General features: G+C 37.3%; 1 protein-coding gene across 5 annotated transcripts in view; it reads right to left on the reverse strand.

The window, feature by feature from the left end:
• rbm19 (RNA binding motif protein 19) overlaps nt 1–25,417 on the reverse strand; it is a 250,198-nt gene that overhangs the window by 11,947 nt on the left and 212,834 nt on the right. Inside the window, exon 25 of one of the 5 annotated variants that reach the window (XM_088000098.1) lies at nt 13,343–13,536. The exons of the other annotated variants lie outside the window; for them this stretch is intronic. The gene's annotated coding sequence lies outside the window, so the exon portion shown is untranslated. Of the gene's footprint in view, nt 1–13,342; nt 13,537–25,417 lie in introns of those variants that run through there. 5 annotated transcript variants of the gene reach the window in all.

Genomic DNA, 25,417 nt, shown 5'->3' on the forward strand with positions numbered 1-25,417 from the left:
TTACTTATGGAGACTTGGATATAACTATATTACACATAACTTGGAACCAGTACACCTGGCCCAAATAATGTTGTTTTACGAATGGGGAAATAGTAACATTGGTTTCTAGATTGGTTATTTGCACAGTTGATTAAATTATTACCAAAGCACTAGAAATTGGATTCATATAAAAGGCAAATCACAAAGTTTTATTTTAAATTCTGCTGGGATATAAACTCCTTGCATGTGTTGTTAAAGAAACAATGGGAGACATGCTGCATATATAAAAGATACACTACTCAGGACAGCAAACAGACTGCTTGTTTGGCACAACTAGTTTTCAATGCCAGTTAACTGATTGTGCTTGAAGCACCATTATATCAAAACCTATACGTGAATATTTTGGCAAAAATGAATTTTCTTACTGTATTTTTTATTTTCCCTGATACAATAGAGCGCAGCGATTTAAATTCATTGGATTTTCCAATCAGCCTAGCTCGCTCCACCAGAAACAATAAAACAGTCTTCGCTGTTCTTCTCCTGACTAGCCATGCAGCAAAGCAGCTACCAGCAACACGCATCAATGGGCCTCTTGGAGACTGATGCTATTCCAGCAGTGTATGTACGCTCACTGCCTACAAAATGATTAATAAATCTGTAGGCGAGAGACAGAAAGCAAATATATTTGCCTCTGTATTGCTAACTCATCCTATGTTTTATTGACAAAAAGTAAAGGCAACCATCAACCTGAAATATGTTGACTATAATTTCAGATTTTTATAGGCACACTGTTTCTGTGCTTCAAACTCCATTAATAATAAGTGCAGTGTAAAAGCAAGATAAATCCATTTGAAAACTATCTTCTGTATTGCACCATTAAACCCCACCTTTACCTTAATTTTTAAACAAAGACAAAAGTAGATGCACAATGTTACACACAGATCTTTTCTCTATACTACTGATGGTAAAATTACTCTATTTATAACCCTTTTTTTGTAGCTTCAATCAACAAAAATGCATTTGGAAGAAAATAACGTACACAGATAGTAGACCCTACTGTTGCCCAAAGATGATCAATATTAGAACGATCCAATAGCAACTCTTCACAGAAATAAAAAAAATTAGCTCTAAAGTCGAGCAGATACATAGACTAGACTAACTTTAAGACACAGTTAAACCTAGAATTGAGATAAACAATTGCTGAAAACAAAGATTCAAGAAAAGACACAAATACTTCACAAAGCTATCAATTGTTAGATCTTCCAGACATTTGGCAAATGCTGCTTTTTCATATACAGCACTTATGTACGTGCATGCATACATCTTCACATGCATACATATACACACAAATCCATAAGTAAACATATATGCACATTGACATATGCACACGTGAACAACTGAATATCAGATTACAAATGGTGCCAAACTGGGGACACCACAAGGATGAATGCAGGAGATAACAGAACAGATAAACAGATAATGAGAAAGTATGAGATGCAGAATATATAGAACATTTTGAGGTAACCATTTTTGGACATACGAATAAAGAATGAAAATTTATTTTAATGTTATTACTGTATAATTTTACAATCTCCCATTCAGCTGCGCAAATATAGAAATTTGATGATCAGACTAAACAATGCCTGGAAGAACAGATATCAGAATTCAAACTGGATTGAGTGCAGAAATAAAAATATGATTTTGTATCTAGACAGGTTGTGATATCAAATTCAGTAGATGCGACAAGTTATGGGCTAGCAGAAAATGACTATAGAACATTGTTATAACAATGCAACAATTCCTTAATAGTGGAGGAAATCTGGACTTGTAGCCAGTTCATCACTTTTAAGGAAAGCTGCTTTTCTACACCTTACTATATGGCGATAAGCCTGGGAGAGATAGAGTGACATCCAAAAATTGCATTGTAAGTGAGTGTTTTTACAGGAACTTTAAGATTAATTTTCTACTGGATTTTACATACTGTATTTAATGTTGAATTATTTTATGCAGTTAAATTTACCGATTTGCCCTGATCTTTCATTATCCTTAGCGAGCTTTGAACTCACAGGAACTATTTAAAATTACGGCCTTCATTGATGCGTTGCTAAACAAAGTGCCTGCTAGCCTATACCTCCAATGTTCACAATAACCAGCTGGGAATTTCCTCAGTTCTTGCATAGGCAGAAAGGTGCTGTAAAATATGCTGATAAAACTTTATTGAAAAGTGAAAAATAATACATTCAATATAGGTTCGATATTTTTAAAATTACAGGGTGTGCAGTAGCAGCAAATAATTTTCCCTATTCTGTTTAATTTGTACAAAATCAAACTTATTTTACCTTGTGTACGTTAAGTCTGGCAGATGATCTTTCTGCATGTGAACTGATAGAATAACATGTTGGAGTTCTATTTAAAATCTAGTGCTTAGGTACTACAAGAAGATAATTGTTGACCCTGGGCCACAAGACTAACAAAAGAAATGCAACTCACTTGCAAAGAGCATGGTACAATTCTCACAGGAAAAAGAAGGTTTAAAACTCTGAAGTTTTAAGCAATTCATTTTACACATTAGAAATGTACAACAAGAACTTTACAACATACAATAAAGTGAGGTTGAAGGGTTAACCTAGCCACTGAAATTCTACAAGGAAGAAACAAATTTCTTCCCAAGTGCACTGAAGCCTCACTGTCATGTTGCTTGTTTTTTACACCAGTGATATAGATGAACCTCTCAGTAGTATAGCTGGCATGTGCCTGGCAAACAGTGGGAAAGTTAACATGCCAAAATTATTTTAGCACTTAGAGAACAACTAATGTTCAATTATACCAAACCTGCTACTGTTTGCAGGGCTTAAAGAATTCTCCAACAGATCTATGATGCACATAATGTTGTGCAGTGAAAGCTCCTATCAGAAAATCTGAGGCTTGCCTTAGCTATGAATCACTGTCAAAAGCAGTTGACTAAAACTCACTGATCAAACCCATCACATAGCACCAAACAGTGGCCTAGAAGTGAATATTTGCTATCTGATGCATAAGGATCACAGTGAATGTGAATGGTTTAATCTGACTTTTGTATCAGCAGAGTAAGCAGTTTGTGTAATCAACTGAGAAGTTTATTGCGACTGCAAAGTTTTATGGTTGAGAATGATTTGAAAAAAACTGACAAAACATTGTGATAGCACCATGTGCGCAAAGAAGTATACAGGAGAAACAATACATAGTTTAAGGATGAATAGAGAAATCCAAAGGTGTGCAGGTTAGATGGATTAGCCATGCTAAATTGCCCACAGTGTTCCGGGATGCACAGGTTAGGTGGGTTAGTCATGGGAAATGCAGGGTTACAGTTGGGGGATGGGTCTGGGTGGGATGCTCTTCAATGTATTGGTGTGGACCCAATAGGTCAAATTGCCTGTTTCCACACGGTAGGGATTCTATGACTATTCAAACTATACAATTAGTTTCCATGAGTTCTCAACTGATGGCAAGAAACTTTTTCTCTTTTGTTAATTGTTTTCCCTGCAATACTGATTACATTCTTTGTAGGTACATTGTTGTCAATGACAATTGTCCTCCTCTACCTTGTCAAAGTGGTTGCTCTTCAAAAGCAAGTTGGGTTCTAGACTAAGCACAGGAAGGCTATTCAACTACAGACTATATACTAGGACGGAATAGTAATTAGGAGTGGCAAGGCTTGCTGAATCTGTGAATTTCCTGGTCTACAAAGCTCAGTCCTTTAACTAACTAAATTATGTTATTTAGAACTAGGGATTACACCCTAGATAGTCTTGTTTTAAAGGCATAAAGTTAATTTTCATCAATATCAACACAAGCTCATCTAGATTTAATCCTTTTTTTAAAAACAAAAAATATGTGAAGCAAACCTCAATTTCATTTAATACAATCTATTTCAAATGCATCCCATTAAGCCTCAAATTTAGAAAATAAAGTAATGAAAAGGTTAACTGATTCTTCAATCCCGTCCTCCTTTTGTATATGCACATAGAAATGCGTAGACTTAGTATAAAAATAGGGAAAGAAAAGGTGTCATTTCTAAGATGCTTCTATGTATTTTGAGTCACTTATGAGCATTTGCATGACATATCTAGGAAATAATTGTGTTCAAAGATTGTACAATAGAAATTATATTTCTATCAAAACCATAAAATATATTGTTTTTAATGTTCAATTTCAAAAACAAAGTAACAATTGATCACAGTTGGGCTGTACTGAATAAATTTATAATCAAGATGTTGAATTTCAAGTTACAACTTGCAGAAAATTCTTAGTGAGCTCTTAGGTTTCAATAGTTAGAAGACAAACCATGACATCAAAGGAATGTCATCTTGTGCGCAATATATCAAAGACCAAAAAGAATGCTTGTTCCATGCCAAATCTTAGTCATGGCTGAACTGTCTTCTGGATCATGGAAAAAAATAAGGGTTACCATACCTGATTGTTATCCAATGAGTATCACAGGAGAGAGAGTGAGAGCGCGCAAGAACACATTCTATATGTACATGACAGAGATTACTGAACTTAGATATGATGCCCCACATTGTTATACAGGTTGGAAACACTACTTAGCTTCAAGTGAAAAGACATAGGTGAGATAGCAGTGTGCTGCTGGCACAAATATAAACATATGTTAATAAGAATCGTTGTCTTCAGCAGATGACTGCAGGAAATTAGAAGTATTAAGACATGTGAAAAAAATTGTTTTGTAAACTAGAATAATATCAGGTTTCATAACTTGTGACCTTGAACTTGCATGAGTTAAATACTTTTGATATTAGCATGGCTTTCTCTCCAGCAAATTACTACACTCATATTTTAAGCTATCCATTTGATGTCATTGCTAAATCATTCCTATTCTGGCTCCTACAAAAATGGGATCACCTCACACGTGGCTTTTATTTTTATATTTCCAGTTGCCTTGATTACCCCCATGTCCTCTATCTGAATGCAATGGCTGGGTGTAACTATGGAATAATTCTATCAGGTTGTTTAGCTTTGTTTCACAGAGTCATAGTGAATAGTTTCCCTGATATCCTGCCAAAATATTAGTAATTATAATTAGTGCAATAAAAATTGAACCAATTTTGTTTTTGTGCTCAATAAGGTGACAGATGCCAGTTCTGGGAATTGAAAGCTTTATTTTGCATACCCTACATTGGCACCAAGCAATTCCACATTATGTACAAAATGATGAGAAGCAGAATATAGTTTCCACTCCCCTTCAACAACTCACTAGAACTCCAGTTTCATAAGCCTTACTGCACCAACGTGCATTATTCTTTTAGTTACAAGCCATCCTTCCAATGTTATGTGCCTCAGATTTAAATTAAAGTTGAACTTTAGGATTTTCTGTACAGTTGTTTCCTTAAAAATTAAATTGTATTGAGACTACTCTGAGCCACACAGACATTAGATGGGAAAGACTTCTACCTCATCAATGAGAATGGATTTGAAGACAGAAGTGGAAAGTAAGTATGTAGTTCACTACATGGTCTAGTCCTTCACTGAGCTCAGTCTTGAATTATGAATTGAATATAACAGCAAGCTTCACGACAAATGAAACATTTTGTTGGCCTCAACTTACACAATTTATTGTACCTGGAATAGCAAGCTAATCAGATGAAGAAACTAACATGATTTAAAAGCTTAGATTTAGAACAAATATATTAGTTTAATGAAAAAGCCATCAGCTTTCAACTTGCATTAAATTACTAATTAAGAATTTTTAATGTGCCCTTCATTACAGGAATTGTCTGTGTTGCATTCTGTAAATTCACCAATCAGGTGTGCAAAGTACTAATGTTTGATAACTACATGATTAACTTTGTCAATGTTAATTAAAGATTTCTTTTTGGTAATTAAAGAATCACAAATGATGCTTTGATTTCCTTACCTGTTACCTGCTTTAAGTGTTCAAAACCAATCTCTGGTTGAGACAGCAACAGACATATTTGGCCTTTTGTTTCCTACTAGTACCCAGTATGTAAAGAAACCTAGTAGTTATATAACATATTCAGATTTAATTTTACCTCTGTTTAAGTGTGCTAAAAAATGGACAGACATTGTTAAACTGTCCCTAAAAATTAAAAGAGAATGCTAAACAGAATATAAAAAATGAGATAAATGGCACTGAAAATACAATATAGACAAAACTTAAAATTAAATCAAACTTTCCATTAAAGCAGTCACTGCCCTTTGAGCGTGACGCAATCTTCTATAAGCTGTTTGAGTAAACAGAAATTCTAAACAGGTAACGTCTCGTCTTCTGAGGGTTAATAGAAAATTAGTCCAAAATAAGGAGTCAAGACTACATGTTGTATCTCAAAGGAATTTTATTCACATTAGTTATTAGATAACTCGGGCTTACTTAGCACAGAATATTTAATGGTAGATAGAAATTCTTTCATGCAGCACTTGTCCACAGGCTTTGACATTTTTCTGGCTACAAAGTGACAGCTGACAAAATCATTTGGGTCCACAAACGGCCGCTAGGCCACAGGTCATTTGTCTAAGAGAGCCCAGATCCAGGATTCATTACTTGAAACACTGCAAATGACACGGCCCTTCAGGCAAGCACTGCACACGCTACATTTCTGCACTTACCGCCACCAAATAAAAGAAACATGCAATTTCCAGCAGCCTGGAGGAACACAGAAAATAAACCGCAACTACATTAATTGCAAATTGGCGAAGCTGCCAGAATTTTGTTTCGAATAAGATGAATACTGTTGCTCTGTGCATGCAAAGTGAAACTTAAAATATAGTCAATGATTCTAAAGTTTAAGTTACAATGGCATTAATATTGCATGCACATTGCAATAAATTTGATTTCATATAAGTGAGACACAGTGGCATCCACTTCTTTTATTTTTTTCAGGATATTTTACATTGCCACCCAAAAGTGCTGTAACATGTAGAAAAGCTTTCATAACACAAAACCAATGCAAACAATGCCACATTAAGCAACTCAATGCTCTAACTTTTAAATTGTTAGCAGTATTTCTATTACCAAGAGCAAACGCTCTCTTTACATGTGAAGTGGATTTTGGTATAGAAATGATGCTTTAATACACAGAAGGTTATGAAAAACTAAGTGAAGAAGGGCAAACTAATCAGTCTGTACGCCCTTTCACCCCAAGGACCACGTGTAAGGCTAATACGTTCAGGCCCAGTCGCTTTACAAGTGACCCAAGGTTCCATGCTGACAAAAGGCCTATCTTCCATGAGCCTAAATGATTTAAGTTCTAATCAAACATCATTTATACTACATCTCATAGCTGTCTCTCGAGATCTACTCCCACGTGAGCTGTTGCCATGACAACTGGTGTCTCATTTCAAATGTGTCAGGTTATATTATTGTCTTCATGGTTCTCTGATAACCTGCATCTCTCCAACATGCTTTTTTCATTCCCAGGAGAAACACACAACTACCCCCGAGTCTGCTTGTGTGTTTTTGTGTCATTTTATTTAGCTAGATATGAAAATGAGACACAGATGTTTTGTCTGCTATCTCGCTGCTGACTATTCTGGCGGTATAATCGGTCTGCTCAGCCGCTGCTGTGTTACACACTGACCACATCTAACAGCTAACTGCAAATGCTGTTTCACATACTGGAAAATCAGCTGTCAGCAGACCTGGGTAATGTAACTGATCCAATGCCAATGACAATTCGAAAACATTCAAAACCAGTATATTAAAATAATCACTCCCTCTGACAAATACTTGCTCACAGCAAAATGCATCTTTTTTTGGTGGGATTAACACTTTGCTGACCCTGTGATGCCATGCAAAAGCTATCTTCACAGTATTATCTTGCAGACAATGTATGCCATTTTAGTGAACAACAATTTTACCTTTTGTTTCATTTTAGTTGTATTTGTGAAGTTTGTTCATTTCCATTCATTCACATGAAAAGAATTAACTTTGCAACATCTATACAGCATTGCAAACTGAAATGCAGATTTAGGTCATGAAAGATAGTTTGATAAATGCTAGATGCAAGCTTACACATGGTTATCTTAAACTTGTCCCGAACATTTGTTATACTTGCAGTAGTGTACTGTTCTGGTTGCCAAATTTTTATTAAAAATTAATCAGAGAAGGTGAGAGTGTGATTTGCAAGGACTTTTAACCATGAAGAGAGATTGGACAAACCTGATTTGTTTTCACTTGAATATTGAAGGATGAGGGACAACCTGACAGAAGTTTACACAATTATGAGTGGCATGGATCAAATTAATAGTCTTTTTCCTACGGTAGGAATGTCAATTACTAGGGGACATAGACTTAAGATAAAAGTGGATACGTTTAAAGGAGATATGAGGGGCAGGTTTTGTTTAAACATTGTGAGATAAATGCCTGGAAAATACTGACAGAGGTGGTGGTGCAGGTGGATACATTAGCAACATTTACAAGGCATCTACAGATATATAGACAGGCAGGGAACAGAGGGTTATGGACTGTGTATGGCAAAAGGTTTTTGGTTGGAAAGGCATTGTGTCGGCACAGTCTTGGTGGGCTGAAGGTGTTCTTGTGTTGAACCATTCTTTGTTCTGGTTCGTTGATATTACAAAATTAGATTATATGCATCAGGAATAGATATGGAGACCAGACATTTTTATATTGAGAAAATGAAAGCGTTGGGATGATTTAGAAAGACTATAAGCAGAAGAAAGGAAGTGAGGATTATGCTGAGATGGTTGAGGAAAAATAGGGAAGGCTTGATTGGAAAATAAACACTGGCAAGGACTAGCTGGACTCAACAGTTGTTTCAATGCTGCATATTTTATGTAATTTAAATACACAATTGTTGAGAAAGTGAAACATTCATCGATATTTTCAGGAAACATATTTTCAATATTTTGTCAGCTATTCAAAGAGTTAACATCAAGCTTTACACTGCTTGTTTATATTAGCCTATCACAACATGCAAGTGGAAATGCTGGCATCAGAAGGCCTTTTCAGTTTGCAAAAGTTACTTTCAAATATAATATTTAGAAGGCTGTTCACAAATTAAAGAAAACAGATGTTAACATTGCTTTATCATTCTGCTAATTTTCAAAATTAAGACAGTAACTTTGACTTGCTCCAAATATCAAATATGACAAACACAAAGTCATAGAGATGTACAGTGTGGAAACAGACCCTTCAGTCCAATTCGTCCATACCGACCAGATATCCAAACTTCATCTAGTCCCATTTGCCAGTACTTGGCCTATATCCCCCTAAGTTCTTCCTATACATATGCCGATCCAGATGCCATTTAAATGTTGTAATTGTACCAGCCTCCACCATCCTGGCAGCTCATTCCATACATGCATTACACTCTGTGAAAAAGTTGCTCCTTAGGTCCCTTTTATACTATCCCCTCTCACCCTAAACTTATGACCTCTATTTCTGGACTCACCCACCTCTTGTCTATTTATCGTATCCATGCCCCTTATGATTTTATAAACCTTTATAAGGTCACCCCTCAGCCTCCGATTTTAGAGGGAAAACATCCCCAGCCTATTTAGCCTCACCCTATAGCTCAAATCCCTCAACTCCAATCCTTGCAAATCTTTCTGAATCCTTTCAAGTTTCGCAACATCTTTCTGATAGGAAGGAGACCAGAATTGCATGCAATATTCCAAAAGTGGCCTAACACATGTCCTGTACAGCCGCAACACAACCTCCCAACTCCTTTATTCAATACTCTGACCAAAAAAGAAAGCATTCCAAATGCCTTCTTCACTATCCTTTCTACCTGTGACTCCACTTTCAAGGAGCTATGAATCTGCACTCCAAGGTCTCTTTGTTCAGCAACACTCCCTAGGGCCTTATCATTAAGTGTATAAGTCCTGCTCTGATTTGCTTTTCCAAAATGCAGCACTTCACATTATCTAAATTAAACTCTATCTGCCACCCCTCAGCCCACTGGCCCATTGGATTAAGATCTCATTGTAATCTGAGGTAACCTTCTTTGCTGTCCACTACACCTCCAATTTTGGTGTCAACTGCAAATTTACTAACTATACCTCCTATGTTCACATCTAAATCATATATAAATGATGAAAAGTAGTGGACTCAGCACCGATCCTCACGTCACACTGCTGGTCACAGGCCTCCAGTCTGAAAAGCAACCCTCCATCACCACCTTCTGCCTTCTATCTGCAAGCCAGTTCTGTATCCAAATGGCGAGTTCTCTCTATATTCCACGAGATCTAATCTTGCTAACCAGTCTACCATGAGGAAGCTTGTCAAACGCCTTACTGAAGTCCATATAGATCATGTCCACTGCTCTGCCCTCATCAATCCTCTTCGTTACTTCTTCAAAACACTCAATCAAACTTGAGACATTAATTTCCATGCACAAAAGCCATAATCAGTCCTTGCCTTCCCAGATACATGTAAATCCTGTCCCTCAGGATTCCGTCCAACAATTTGCCCACCACTGATGTCAGGTTTATAGTTCCCTGGCCTTTCCTTACGCCCTTCCTCAAATAGTGGCACCACGTTAACCAACCTCCAGTCTTCTGGCACCTTACCTGTGTCTATCGATGATACAAATATCTCAGCAAGGGGCTCAGTAATCACTTCCCACAGAGTTCTAGGGTACACCTGATTAGGTCCTGGGAACTTATCCACTTTTATGCATTTCAAGACATCCAGCCCCAACTCCTCTGTGATATGGACATTTTTCAAGATGTCACCATCTATTTCCCTACTTTCTATATCTTCCATGACCTTTCCACAGTAACCACTGATGCAAAATACTCGTTTAGTATCTCCCCCATCACCTGTGGTTCCACACATAGGATGCCTTCCTGATCTTTGAGGGGCCCTATTCTCTCCCTAGTTACCCTTTTGTCCTTAATGTATTTATAAAAAGCCTTTGGATCCTCCTTAACCTTATGTGCCAAAGCTATCTCATGTCCCCTTCTTGCCCTCCTGGTTTCTCTCTTAAGTATACTCCTACTACCATTACATTCTTCTAAGGATTCACTCTATCCTGTTTATAACCTGTCATATGTTTCCTTCTTTTTCTTAACCAAAACCTCAATTTCTATTTTTATTCAGCATTCCCTACACCTACCAGCCTTTCCTTTCACCCTAACAGGAATATACTGTCTCTGGACTCTCATTATCTCATTTTGAAGGCTTCCCTTAATGTATTCTCCTTAATCCTATTTGCCAAAGCTAACTCATGTCTCCTTTTTGGCTCCATTTGTCCATGTTTCTATATACTGAAATTTGTTTTAAATAAAATATAAACAGCAGTAGGCTGTACAATTTAAAATGCACTTACAAAATTTATCAATTATTTCGGACTTGACATTTTCTGGTAAAATTTTCTTTGCTTGAACAATGTCTCAACTTCAGTTATCATTGTAAATTCACAAATAGACATAAAAGAGCATAGAAAGAACAATGAAAATAATTGAGATCATAATTTTGTTCTGCGAGGTCACTGGTACATTGTGATGCGAGGTGTATGATTTATACATATCTGAATATCATTTATTTCAAAGTTTGAATTTTGAACTAATGGCATATGCGGTTTGATCTTTAGGTGTGGTTGAGGGGGTTTAATAATTGTCAGTTTTACTGGTACAACGGTTTTCTTTTAAACTAGTATAAGGAAGACAGTTCCTGGAGTAATAATGGGGATTTGTTTGGACTGGGAGAGTTTTATTAGTGGACAGAGTAAATATTGAACCTTATTAGCTGCGTTTGATTAGATGAATCAGGAGTTGATAAGTTTTGTTTAGGTGAAAACCCAAATAGCTTAGAAAGCTTTTACTTTCTTTTCACAGATATCCTGGCTGAAGTTGGGTTTATGAAACATTCTCCTGGAATAAAGAGATACTTCACAGAAGTTAAAAATAGGTAATCCATGTATAAAGATTTAGTTTAAAATTTCCAGTCTAGAAATTTTGGTTACAATACTGAAAGAGTTGTTTAAAGCTGAAAAGGTTTAAGCTCAATTATATGAATATTCAAGGAAGACTCTTAGGACTGGATATTGAAAGCAACATTTAAGTCAAATCTATAGATGTGATAGAGAATGAGCTCTCTGGTGTTTGCGTAAAGGCATGCTGTTGGGATGGATGGAACATTGCATTTTACTGTATGCTTCAAAATCTTTCAAACTGCGTTATGGGTGCATTCATTCCTTTTTATGCATGACTGACTTCTGTCTTTACTATTAAACACAAATCTTCATCATTGCATATTTGTATTTCAGTAAGTGACCACCTTATTAAAACCAAAATATTTAAATTATCAAACCAAAATTCAGGCTGGCATCTGACTTGTCTGGTAATAACATAAGCTGGGATGATAACAATTGTACCTATTGTTTTGCAAGATTTGAATGACCTTTGAATGCTATCGACCATCTAACTTACACATTAGTCATCAGAAATACTTTCACCAATTAATGCACATTTTTTTTTAAAAAGCTCAACTTGGTTGCTTGTCTTAGCAGGGACAACAATGTTTTAATTGCCTATTTCCTGAGGATGACTTGGAATCCAATGGCTTTGCTTATTGTAAGTAATCCAAGAATTCCTCCCAGGCTGACATTTAAATAAGGTAAAACGAGACAAGGTAGCCACAATTCCCCGTACAAGGTTGTTGGGTTCACTTCCATTTTGAAAGTTCATTTCAATTCCCCAACTCAACATATCTTGGAAAATTTGGAATAGTTTTAAGGTGTAGGATTCTCATTTTAGTTATTGTTATTCTATTATTTTCCTTTGCTTATGTAATCCAACTAAAAAAAGAGTAGATTATGTTATCCCCTGATTCTGTGAAGCTGCTGTATAACTGGTTTCCAACAGGTACACACTAAGGTCTTGAGATGAATGGTCTCCCCAATTTTCTGCTATTGCCTCCTTTGCGAAACTCCTTGGTTGACTTTCAAATGAGACCTTACTATGGTACCTGCTTGAACTTCTATAGTGCATACTGTAAAGGTACTTCTAAACTGTTGTGAAATTAGGAATCCTTGGATGAAGGAGTTACAATATATGTCCAAGCTGGGATGGCAGAGGTTTTGGTGTTTCTTATAGATGCACAAAATATTCATCATCATAGAATCCCTACAGTGTGGAAACTGGCCATTTGGCCCAACAAGTCCAGAACGACCCTCCGAAGAGTATCCTTCCCATACCCCTACCCTGTTGCTCTACATTTCCCCTGACTAATGCACCTAGCCTATATTCCTGTTCTTCTACATTTCAAAATATAGACTTTTGGAGGTGTTATCAAAAGGATCTTGGCAAGTTGCTGCAATGCATTTTGGAGATATCACAGTGATATCACCAAATGCCAGGAGTGGAATGAGTGAAACATAAAATAGGAGCACCTATCTGCCATCCGGCCCTTCCAGCCTGCTCAACCATTCACTACTATAATAGAAGATCATCCAACTCAATAATCTGTTCCTGCTTTTTGCCTCTGCACGTTTCTTGAGGTGATGGAATGGGTAGCTGGTCAAATGGATCGTATTTTCCCCATATGGTGTTGATCTTCAAGTGTTGTGGCTGTATCAACTGTATTTATCCAAGCAAATGGAGATTATTTCATCACAATAATAACTTGTTGTACATTGTAAGTAGTGGAGATGCAGTTGTGAAATGTGATTGATATTTGTCATTTTCTTTTAACCACAAGCTATTAACATATTGTTAAAAACGTATGCTTATGTTTCACTTCAAAGGAAAAAGTCAAAATATGAAATCTCTAAAAATAGTTAATTCTTAAACTGATTTCTTATTTCTCATCACAAACAAAGCTACAACGAAAGATTGAAACAGCTTTTCACACTTTAGGCTTTGTATCGTATACTCTGCAGTTGCAATAGCTTCATTTCGTTTCTAACGTGAACCAGACGACTAAAAAGCAATCAACTGGATAAAAGATATAATTTGTCTCATTAAACATTTCTTATAAGATACATCAGTAAATCTTGAGGAATAGCAATGTGCTCAAAAAGGTAATGCAATGACTGATTATTAAAAAATCTGCAAATGTTTTGCATATTTTAAATCCAAACCATGAGTTGCATACTGCTCGGCGAAAGTCTCAGTGTTGTTCTGCCAAAGGTTGTGGGTGATTGGACAGTTGCCTGCAGCATGCCAGGCACTTTTGGTAATGATGGTGTAAAAATGACAGCACCTGCAGCACTCGTGTACCACTGAGACGTTCAAAAGCTAATGTCAGTATTCAGTCATGACATTGTAGTTAACATTCCAAATGGTGTACAAATAATGTCACATTTATAAATTACCCTAGATTATTAAAGGAAGATATTAATGCTAGTGAAAGCTATATGTGATCAAAGTTACCAATTAAATTATATACCAAAGAATTGTCTCATATGCATTATGGACTGAGAAAACAGTAGATTTTGTCAAAATCATCCTCTGAATTTACACTGTAAGCCAGAAAGAAATTATCTTCATTCATCAAAAAAGCAACATAAGAAAACACTGAAGTTAATTCTGTTCTTAAAGACTGTAAGGCATTGTTCCATTTTTCCCCCCACAAAACCGGATAATAAATGGGATTGAAAGAGTATAATACAAGTATCAGAAAAGAACAACCGTTCCAGATGAAGCAGTGATGCAGGTAACTAGTGTGCAGTGATAGAAGTTTTCCACCGGCATTCTCAACAAATTGAGCTTCTTGCTGAATACTGGCTGACTGATGAGGTACTGAATAGGGGCAATGCACTTTACTAAGAAGAAATTGGAAGATGAATCAGTTTGCATCACTTTCCGTCCACTATTATGCATTAGTACCAGATGTTTGTGTTAGCTGAAAGAATCTTTGTGGCTTTGAGAATTGCAAAATCTTTCACTAATATATTCACCTTAAATTGAAAAACTGTTGAAATCATTTTTAAAAGAGAAAAATAGTTTATGAAAGTTGGGTACAAATAATTGTTAACTGAAGGACTTACATAATTGCACAACGTCCCCAACTTTCACCTTAGTTTTGTTTTGAAGGTTCACAGTGTACTTGACACCAGTTAAGAGGGATGTAATTAATTAAGATGTTCCTTTATAAGGGATATATTCACAGCAACCTGCACTTGGTTTTCAGTGTACTTAAGTCAGTCCTTACAGCTTTCACTTAATTACAGACAACAAAATAGGGCAATTTACTTTCCATTAGGACATTCCAATTAACAGGCTTCAACTCTATCTGCAGGAATTGAAATTTTACTTTCATAAGAAAGAAAGAAACTTGCCTTTAGGAACTAGAATTATCATTCTTTGAAGGAAGTCATCCTTCACATAGGTAGGTTGTCTAGTCAACCAGTAATAATTAAAGGGGATAATTTTCCCCTTAAGGCAGTGACTCTCAACACTTTTGGTTGAAGGACTTCTTTTTCAAATGGATTAGATAATCATGGTCTTGCCAACTAAATTATAATACCATAATTTTTTTGCATATTTACAGTTCTGAATTTAAGGTTCATGAGTTCCTGTTGAAGTGGCTTCAATGTAACTGCACCAAGGCTGTCTGATATAATTCGCATTCCATTTAAGGTAATGGATATGAAAGGGTTAATAAATGAGCAGAGTTGAATCTCTGTCACTATGATATCTAACACAACCACTGGATAGAGTATCTGGTGTCTGAGATAGTTCTGGATAGCTAAAGGAGAGAGTCATGTCACCATCAATATAACAAAAGCCACATATAGTTACTTAGATATAGTAAACCTTATCCTGTTACCTGAGACTGTACCTCTTTTGCTAAAACTTATTGCTTCTTCTTCCTTGACCATGTTTTACTAGAAGGCCCCTGGACAAGCACAAGGAGCATTCCGCCAAAGGTATGAAGACCTTATCATCACAATGTCAACAAACATCCACCCTCCAATACACCTCCTGAATATTTCACCACATGACTACTTCCTACAGTATAGTGTGCCTGTAACTGGGATGGTCAACACTGAGAGCCTACCCTAGCAACCAGAGGTCCCATTTCCATTGTTTATTGGATCCCAGTTTAAAAACCATTAGTATAAGGCAGTGAAAGGAATCATACTGAAAGGAATCCAATTTCTTGACCCAGAAACAATGGTCAAATGACATTTATAACTGAACTATGTAAATCAACTACTTACAGGTAATATATACGCTATTAAAGCAGCGCACATCAGGGACAGTATATTATCAGTAATTATTAGTCCAAAGCAAAGGAAGATAGAAGGATGGATAATGGAATTAACTGTGTTGGATGAATGATAACTGCTATCTCTAAAAGCAACAGTCAAGACAAGGTTACAATCCATTATAGAGGAAAATAATGAAACAATATATACTTTAATTGACAAAAATTTGGCTTTGTTCATTAAAATTCTATGAGCTTTTGCATAATAAGCAGCTGCAAGAGGAAGATCAAAATAGTAGAATGCCCTGTAGAGGGAATCTGGTACCTGTTAATAGGGCAAACATCCATGTTTCTCCCTAACAATCAGGTTGAAGAAGTATGAATTAATTATTAGAGTCTGAAATGCAAGTTAAGACAGTGATTTCAATGTCATATCATAATTAGAAAGTAAGAAACAGGAGGAAGAAAGAATCAGATTGAGAGACAAAGTGAATAATATTTAATTTTAAGAAATAAATCTCCAATAACATTTAGAAGGAATGTGATTTCACAGAGGCAGAATCTAATTTTCAGTGCCAAAGAGGCTGTTTAGTCGTAATTAGGATTTGCACGCTGTTACAATGATACTTGTAATGAGTGACAGAACATCTTCAGCATTGGTATAAGAACCTCAATGCATTCAATAGATTTAACTGGGGACATAGGCAGAAAGATGCAGTTTTCTCAGTTTACCACACAGCAGCACACCTCAGAGAAACCTTTAAAATTTTGAGCTTAAACATGTACCTGCTTTTGCTTGAAATTTTTGTTTGATTTGAGCATAACAGTGTGCATCATTAGACCATTATTTTTACAGCAAATTCTTGCCAATAACTAATGCGAAGACGGAAGAATGGCAAAGTATACCCTTTTGCAAGGTCAATGCTACAATAGCGTAATTCACAAAACTATAAATAATGCCTTGCAGGAATGCACCTCAACAAATTGCTACTGCCCTTTAATGAATCCAAGGCCATCACGCCTAGTCAACTGACAGATTGGGACAAAGCCAACCACTATTTTGATCCTCGGGTATATGATTTGTTTAGCCTCTCCAAGTCCACACATATTTCGAGACAATTTAGTCCTATCTACAATGGAGACAAAGTTGCTTGAATACATGTCAAACAACATGACTCAGTAATTTATGAAATAGTGGGTAAAATGAGGGATCAGTAACCTTTTGGCCCACAAGGAAGTATGATGCCAACACATCGGAGAATTTAAGATGTGGACACAGGAGTGCATTACACTTCATGCCAAATGAAGGAACTATCATTAGAACATTAATTTCATACAGAAGTCTTCTATTAAACAACACGTGCAAAAGTATAAACTGAAAATTGGAAACCATACACCAAATAATTTTGTAAAGGGCGATTAACATGGTGATCCTCTTCAATAAATCTGGATATCCATGGATGTGATATCTAGCAATTTCTTTGCAATATCAACTACTACGTAACAGTAATAAAGACTTGTAAGCAACATTAATAGATATAAAGTGTTGAGACTAAAGTTCTGCAAGAAGAAAAATATTATCCTTTTAACGAACAAGTTTTTAGGTTAGGACTGATCAGAATGTCACACATCTTGCCTCAACTTAGGGCTCGGAGTTAGAAATAAAACAAGATTCCAAGTCTAGAACCATCAATATCAGAGTGCAAAGACAACACAGTAAGGCACACAGTGCTGATGAATGTTCATTGATCTGAAACACAAACTCTTTTTTTTTCCCACCGTTACTGTCAAACCTCCTCAGTGATCGTCATTTTTGGTTTTTATTTCAGATTTCTGGCATCGACTGTATTTTGTCTGTTTAATGTAAGGAACACCCACATTATAAAGTGTAATATTGTAGCAATTTAGTAGTTATGGCTTGGGACTAGGAACCAACAGGATAACAGTACAAGTCTCAGCATAGCAGATTATGGAAACAAATTCAAGTTCATGCATAATGACTGCTAAATTGTTGGAAAAACCAAACTGGTTTACTGATGTCCTCCACTGAGGGAACCATCCCTTCTCAGTTTGTCTTGCTTAAGGTATATGGGGTCCTCTTCATGTCTGCTTGGCAAGTAAAATAGTCTTACCTTTTCTGTCTATATTATGTTACAAAAAAAAACCCACAATTATCTATCGTGCTCTCTCCAGTAGAGACATTTCACAATTTTATCATTCACAACAAGCCAAGTGATGTACAAAACTGTGAACCAAAACCACGGACATGAAGATCAAGAAATTCAAAGAAGCTTTGTGACTTCCACATTCAGAAACAATTGTTTTTTGCTATAAAATACGATTAGAGGATAGAAATTGAGTTTTGTCTGCCTTTGAGGACATAAAATTAACTTGATAGGCTTGTCATTAAATTGACATGCTTATCCTCAACATCCAGATAAAACAAAGACAGTATAAAACAAAAACTGAAAGAACTGTGATTGCGATAAACCCAAAACAAAACAGAAGTTGATGGAGAAGCTGAACAGGACCTGCAAAAAGAAATCAAATTTAATCTTTCAGGTCCAGTGACCCTTTCTCAGAACATGAGGATTATATTATTGATGTATGTATATATTATTAATGAGAATTACATTGTTGTTTAAATCTAGATAATAAAAGCTGAGATAGTAACTTTGGCTAACAAACGTAAAGTCCTATCTTCATGAAAGAGGAGTCCAAAACATTCAAAACATTTAGGTATAACTTCTGAATCAGCATATTGTTTGAGTTGGTGATGAGTTTTGGTGAGAAAGGGAAGAGGGAGCCAAGAGAGAAAACCTGAACTTGTTACCAGTTATGGATCAAACTGAATATTACTGTGATTTAAAGAGCTCCAGCAAGAATAGATCTCTTTTTGTTTTCAAAATCTTACTTTACAGAGTTCAGAGTTAGGAATTTGTACAAGAAGTGTTTGTACTTTGTAGCTTTTCTTCCATGCTGTCATTCTGAAATTCAAGAAATAACTTATAGCAGTCATTTATAAAGAATTATCACAAGAATCTGAGCAATTTCTTTAGGTAGATTCAATTAGCAGTTTTTGGCATGGCAGGTGAAGGTATCTTGCTTATTGCCATTGTGAATACAAGACTAAATCTGATCACCGCAATCTGATACCCGATGGCCCTTTGCTGAGTGTGAATTAGTCTGCATAGGATTTCCTCACAGCTTTGAATTTGGTGATCTATGCAAGAAGGAAAGTTCCTCAGTTTGATCCAAGGTTTGTGATCATAAGTTGATCTCGGTGGCAAGGCATTATAATATCACTCAGTAGTTCTGGTTCAGGGGTAGAAAATTTGTTTCTGTACTCTAATTTTGTTTTCTGATTAGGTGTTTTGCAAAAAATGATAAGATATTGAAGTTTAACAAGCACAGAATCATTCACTTAATTGATCATGTTTAGGCTCACAGTCTGCTTTTGGTCTGTGAGTTTACATAGCACGACTGACAATTGTGAGGGCAGTAGGCAAAACAGTCTAAAACTAAGAATGTACCCTATTATTTCCACAAATCTCGACAATAGACATATTGGAATCTCTTTTCGTCTTGTGTGAACAAAGTGAAGTTTATTTACGATCTACTTATAAATGCAAAAGTTCTAAATCCAATTCTATATCTACAATACTTGAAATGGAAAAGCAAACTCTTGGATCAATAAACTTGTAAGTGTTTAGATAAATATCCAGGTAAATGTTCATTCATTGCACTAACAGCAGTTGGGAGAGTAGACAAAATTTTAAGAATCAGGATTTTAGAAATATTCTGAAGGTCCTGGAGCAACAGCTCATATGGAATAGAAAGTATAAAGGCAGAATTTCGCTCAATACGTAGTTCAGTATATGGTCTCCACAGGAAGTGAGCTGTCAGGCTCAAGGTGCAGCAGTCGCTGCATGTAACCACTGATTATATCACTGAGCGTTCACACAGACACCTCAGGCCAAGGTTTGTAGTCCAACAAAGCATTTTACAGAGGGAATAGTCCTAACATGCTGACTAAAAGTGGTATCCTACATAGTTTGAAAAGAATTCAGGCTTTTAAAAGCAGACAATACTAGAACAGCACTTGCGATAGACAGAATTTATTTCAAACTATTTCAAATAGACATTTTAAAATAACATACAGAAAAAAAAATCAGTAGATAAGTGATTGTTTAACATTGAAAGAGTGCCATCTCCTGTGTTTTTAGAAGCATTACATCAAGTAGAGGAGACACTTTCTTCAATGCTTAAAGCTCAAGAAGTTTGCAATAAACACTACACACTACCAGGAGTGGTTCAATGGCTACAATGACCACTAACTCATCTGACTCTTTGTCTACTTGTCAGGTGATACATTCAATGTCTGGCATCTTAAATGTGACCTTCAGGAGAACAAAATTCAAGTAACTGAGCAAATACTTTTGGAGAAACATTACGTTTCACTTTCACTGCTTAATTTATTTTACTGATTGTATGACTTGCTCTATTTTGCTGACAAGTGAGATGCTTCTCATGACCTCTGCTAGCCAGGTGTGGACATTCTTTGAAAACCACAGTGCAGCACTGGTTGGTTTCTAAAGCTGAAGCTGCCCTTATTTTTGGCCTGCTCAGAACATGGGTGCAGCAGCACCAGATTTTTTTCAGGTTAATTCGGATATTCCAGCATTTAAAAGATTGAACCTTAATTTTCAGTTACCAGTGGCAGAGTCTGTGCTAATAATCAGATGCTGAGCGGCCTATCCAGTGCTCTTCCTGAGTCAATAGAAATTTATACTGTTTGCAATGTTCTATATTGTTAGTGTCTTTGTGGCTGTTCAGCTTTCTCCCAGATTTCCATCGAAGCATGCCTTCAAGCAAAGACAAAAGGGTCACTAGGCCTTTGCTGGGCAGCTAGGAGAAAGTGAGGACTGCAGAAGCTGGAGATGAGAGTCAAAAAGTGTGTTGCTGGAAAAGCACAGCTGGTCAGGCAGCATCCAAGGAGCAGGAGAGTCGACGTTTTGAGCATAAGCTCTTCATCAAGAATGGTGAGTGGGGGTGGACAAGATGGCTGGGAGATAAGCGGGAGAGGGGTGGAGCTGGGTGGAAGGTAGCTGGGAATGTGATAGGTACATGAAGGTGGAGGTTGATGGTGATAGATCAGAGAGGAGGGTGGAGCAGATAGGTGGGAAGGGAAATGGACGGGGGGACAGTTCAAGAGGATGGTGCTGAATTAGAGGGTTGGATCTGGGATAACGTGGGGACAGGGGAAATGAAGAAAAAGGTGAAATCAATACTGATTCCGTGTGTTTGGAGGGTCCCAAGGCAGAAGATGAGGCATTCTTCCTCCAGGCATCTGGTGGCTGGCTTTCAGCAGTGGAGGCAGCCCAGGATGTGGAAGGATCCTTTGCGGCTTTGGACAGTGGTTAGGGGACGACCTCCTTTGGGATCTTCATCCAAGGCACCAAAGGATTCTTCCACATCTGAGAGATTTTCCTGCACTTCCACACACATCATCCACTGTGAATGTTGCTCTTGATGTGGTCACTTTTACATTGAGAAGACAGGACACCTACCACTGGAGCATTTTAGGGAACATCTCTGGGACACACGTACCAATCAACCCTACCACCCTGTGTCCAAACTCTTCAACTCCCCCTCCCACTCCACCAAGGACATGCAGGTCCTGATCCTCCTCCACTGCCAAACTCTAGCCACCCTGCACCTGAAAGAAGAACACCTCATCTTCCACCTTGGGATCCTCCAACCACATGGGATCAATGCTGATTTCACCAGTTTCCTCATTTCCCTTGCCCCCAACTTATCGCAGATCCAACCCTCTAACTCGACACCGCCCTCTTGAACTATTCGTCTTCCTTCCCACCTCTCCGCTCCACCCTCCCGTCCAACCTATCACCATCATCCCAACATGTGTGTGGAATCTATTGCATTCCCAGCTAACTTGCCCCCAGCCCCACTCCCTCCCATTTATCTCTCAGCAACCCACCCCGCTCCACACCCCTCCCATTTGTCTCTGCTTCCCCCCCCCACTTTCCTGATGAAGAACCTATGCTGGAAACATTGACTCTCCTGCTCTTTGGATGCTGTCTGACCGGTTGTGCTTTTTCAGCACCATACTTTTCAATTTTGCTGGGCAGCAACAGGATTTTAGGGGCACTAGCTGCTGCTTTTGCTCAGACAATTTTGATTTGCCCTGGCTGACAACAGCACCCAAATATTTCAATCAGGCTGGTGCTTTTCACATGCTGATACAAGTCCATGATTTGAAAGACAGAAGAAAAACATTAGTAAATGTAACTGATGAAGATTTTTGCAATTTTGCATTCTTCGATGAAAATTGGTCAGTGGCATCCAAAAAATAAAACTTGATAACACCGTGCTCTGCTGCCATTAGTGTGCGTGGAGTCATTTTTAATATAGTGCTGAAATGGGTGGCTGGAGGACCTGTTTATTTTACGCAGAAGGTTAACTATATTATACAAGTTGTGAACGTGATAAAACTTGTTAGGCCACTTGGTGCTTAAGGAGATTGTTCATATTGCAAGAACAAAATGAACCATGGAACATTACATTTTTTGGCACATCCTGAAGGACTGCTCCTCTTGGGCCTACAATATAATCTGGATCATTTCTGTCTCAAATGAGTGCCTTGACCTGGGACCATCTCCCACCTCTTCTCACCATAACCACATTCTGAATATCAGCAGCCTCAGTGAGAGAGCTGGATAATTTCCATATTCTTGCAATCAGATAGCTGCATCAATTGCCCGCAGCAAATAAATGCAGTCCGATTGTTAAAACAGCTGAGCCTCTCGCCAGCAACAGCACCACACCTTTAATAAACTGGAGTTTAAATTGGCCCCTTGGCTCTCTTAATACACACTAAATACAGTAGTAAATGGTTGGGTCTGAAATGTGCTTGATTGAAAGTTGTGAAACTACTTTTACAAAATACCCATGTAATTTTACTGAAAGTAATGTTGCTTGTATATATTCAGACAGGAATTTTGTTTCTGAAAGTGATTTACTATTTTTTTCAATGGAGCTCACATTGTTTAGTTTTAACATGTGGTTGCATACTGTTATTCATAGGATACCTGGCACATTATGAAGGCTTTGTTGAATTAATGAAGTTTAAGATGGCTGGAGTGATTGATTAGGTGGTAGCAACAGTTATCATCTATTAATTTATCCACCAGCTGGGTGAGTCTTGGCTGTTCCACTAAGGTTTTGACAGTCTTCCATTCTATAGGGTGGAACACTGTGCCTTGCATGAGGGGATGCTGTTAACATGTCACCCAGCTTTCAGCATGCAGTATGGCTAAAAACCAGATTGTGAGGAATGTTCATACTTCAACTGCAAGATTTGTGTCATTTTCTAAAAGTTAGCCACCTTCAAAGTGCTTCAATCTACAACGTGAAGGTTGCCCTCTACTGCCACACAGCATTAAACACTAACAGGTTAGATTTAGGAAACCTGACAATTTCCCTGCAACAGGGTCAAGAGGATGTCAAACAGAAATAGTGCACTGGTATGATTCAGTGGCACCCTTGATATCTTTAAGAGTATCATAACAGCACCTTTCACAAAGAGAATGAATCTTTGGGCAGACAACAAAACATTCTCCACTGTCAACGACAGGTATAAGCAACATCTTGACAAGAACCTGGAGTCCCACCCTGTGCAGAGAATGCTATATGGAGGTCAATTTGAAATTGTCTTTTCAATCCATTGTAGATTGAGACCATCTTGCTAAATTGATGCAATAACTTTAATTAATGAGCCACAAGGAAATTAGAAAACCTATCATAATGACCTTAACATAGTTACAATCAGCATTTCAATAAAATAAAAATGATAAACTTAATACTTTTCACCATAAATAATTAAATGAACAGCATACATTTTCATATTATCGCTCATGACTAATGTACATTTCAAGGTGCTCACTATCAAGGGAATACTTTTGAGGTACAGTCACAATTTCATGTATGAAACATGGCAGCCAATATGCACACAAGCTCCAAATAATGATATGATAATAACTAAATAATACATTTCAGTAATGTTGATTGAGGGATATATATTAGCCAGGACACTGGGGATAACCCCCCTCTTGTCTACCCTGATGAACAATAGCTCCAAACGTGTTGCAACCCTCAGTACTGAACTGAGATGTTGGCTTTGATTTTTTGAAAGCACAATTTTCTGAGTCAGAGGTGAGAGCTTGACCAACTGAGCCACTGAACCTTGTGTCTTGTTACTAATTCATTGCTAAAGTCCTAATTCTCCAATATTATAAACACTAAATAACATAGCTTTTTAAATTTGAAAGAGCTTAATTAATGCAATTCAGTGGTCATCAATAATTCTTCTGCTTTTTCAATCCTTCAAGGAATGTGATATCCTGGCAAAGTCGACATTTGTTGCCTGTCCCCTGTTAACTTCGAAATAAAGAGGCACTTAAATGTCAACCATATTGCTGTGGATGTGGAGTCATGTGTAGGCTCAACTGGGTAGAAATTCCGTTCTTTACAGATTCCTGTTCACTGCTGGTATCATTGTGGTAGATAGGAAAACAGCATGACATCTAGTTTGATCCTTCAGGCACTGGAGACAGTTCATTGCTAGGTAAGTGTACGTTTCCTGCAGAATTTGATGGTGACAATGACTTGGCAGTTGCGATCAATCAGGATACATTAGCTACTGATCATCCTGCTTTTTATGCGGGACTCTTAAGGGAATGACCTATTGTAATTTGCTTTTAGATTTGGATGCCTCAGGTCTGCTGACTTAGTATCCTTTGCTCAAAGAAGTCTTACCAGCACCAACTATCTATCAATCAAAATCACATATGTGCACTTGTTTAAATTTTTTTTTTGCAAACTCTGACCTACCAAATATTCATTCTCAGACTTCCCCACCTTGAAGTTTTTGGTAGGGAAAATCCCTTTTAGGATGCACATTTCCCAATAAGAAAGGGAAACAAATTACAACAATTACCAGAATGAACTTGGGAGAACCCAACTTGAAACAGGTGAAGAAATAGCTAAAACACTTTTTTTGTGGTATTACTGTCTTCTATAGTCCCAACGATATTTCATGCCTCTTAGCAATACTGGACATTAGATTAGATTAGACTCCCTACAGTGTGAAATCAGGCCCTTCGGCCCAACTAGTCCACACCGACCCTCTGAAGAGTAACCCACCCAGGCCCATTCTACGGGCAATTTAGCATGACCAATTCACCTAACCTGCACATCTTTGGATTGTGGGAGGAAACCCACGCA

This window comes from Chiloscyllium plagiosum, unplaced genomic scaffold (genome assembly GCF_037043375.1).
Source record: "Chiloscyllium plagiosum isolate Xiang-an unplaced genomic scaffold, Cpla_swu_hap1 HiC_scaffold_24, whole genome shotgun sequence".
NCBI lineage: Eukaryota > Metazoa > Chordata > Chondrichthyes > Orectolobiformes > Hemiscylliidae > Chiloscyllium > Chiloscyllium plagiosum.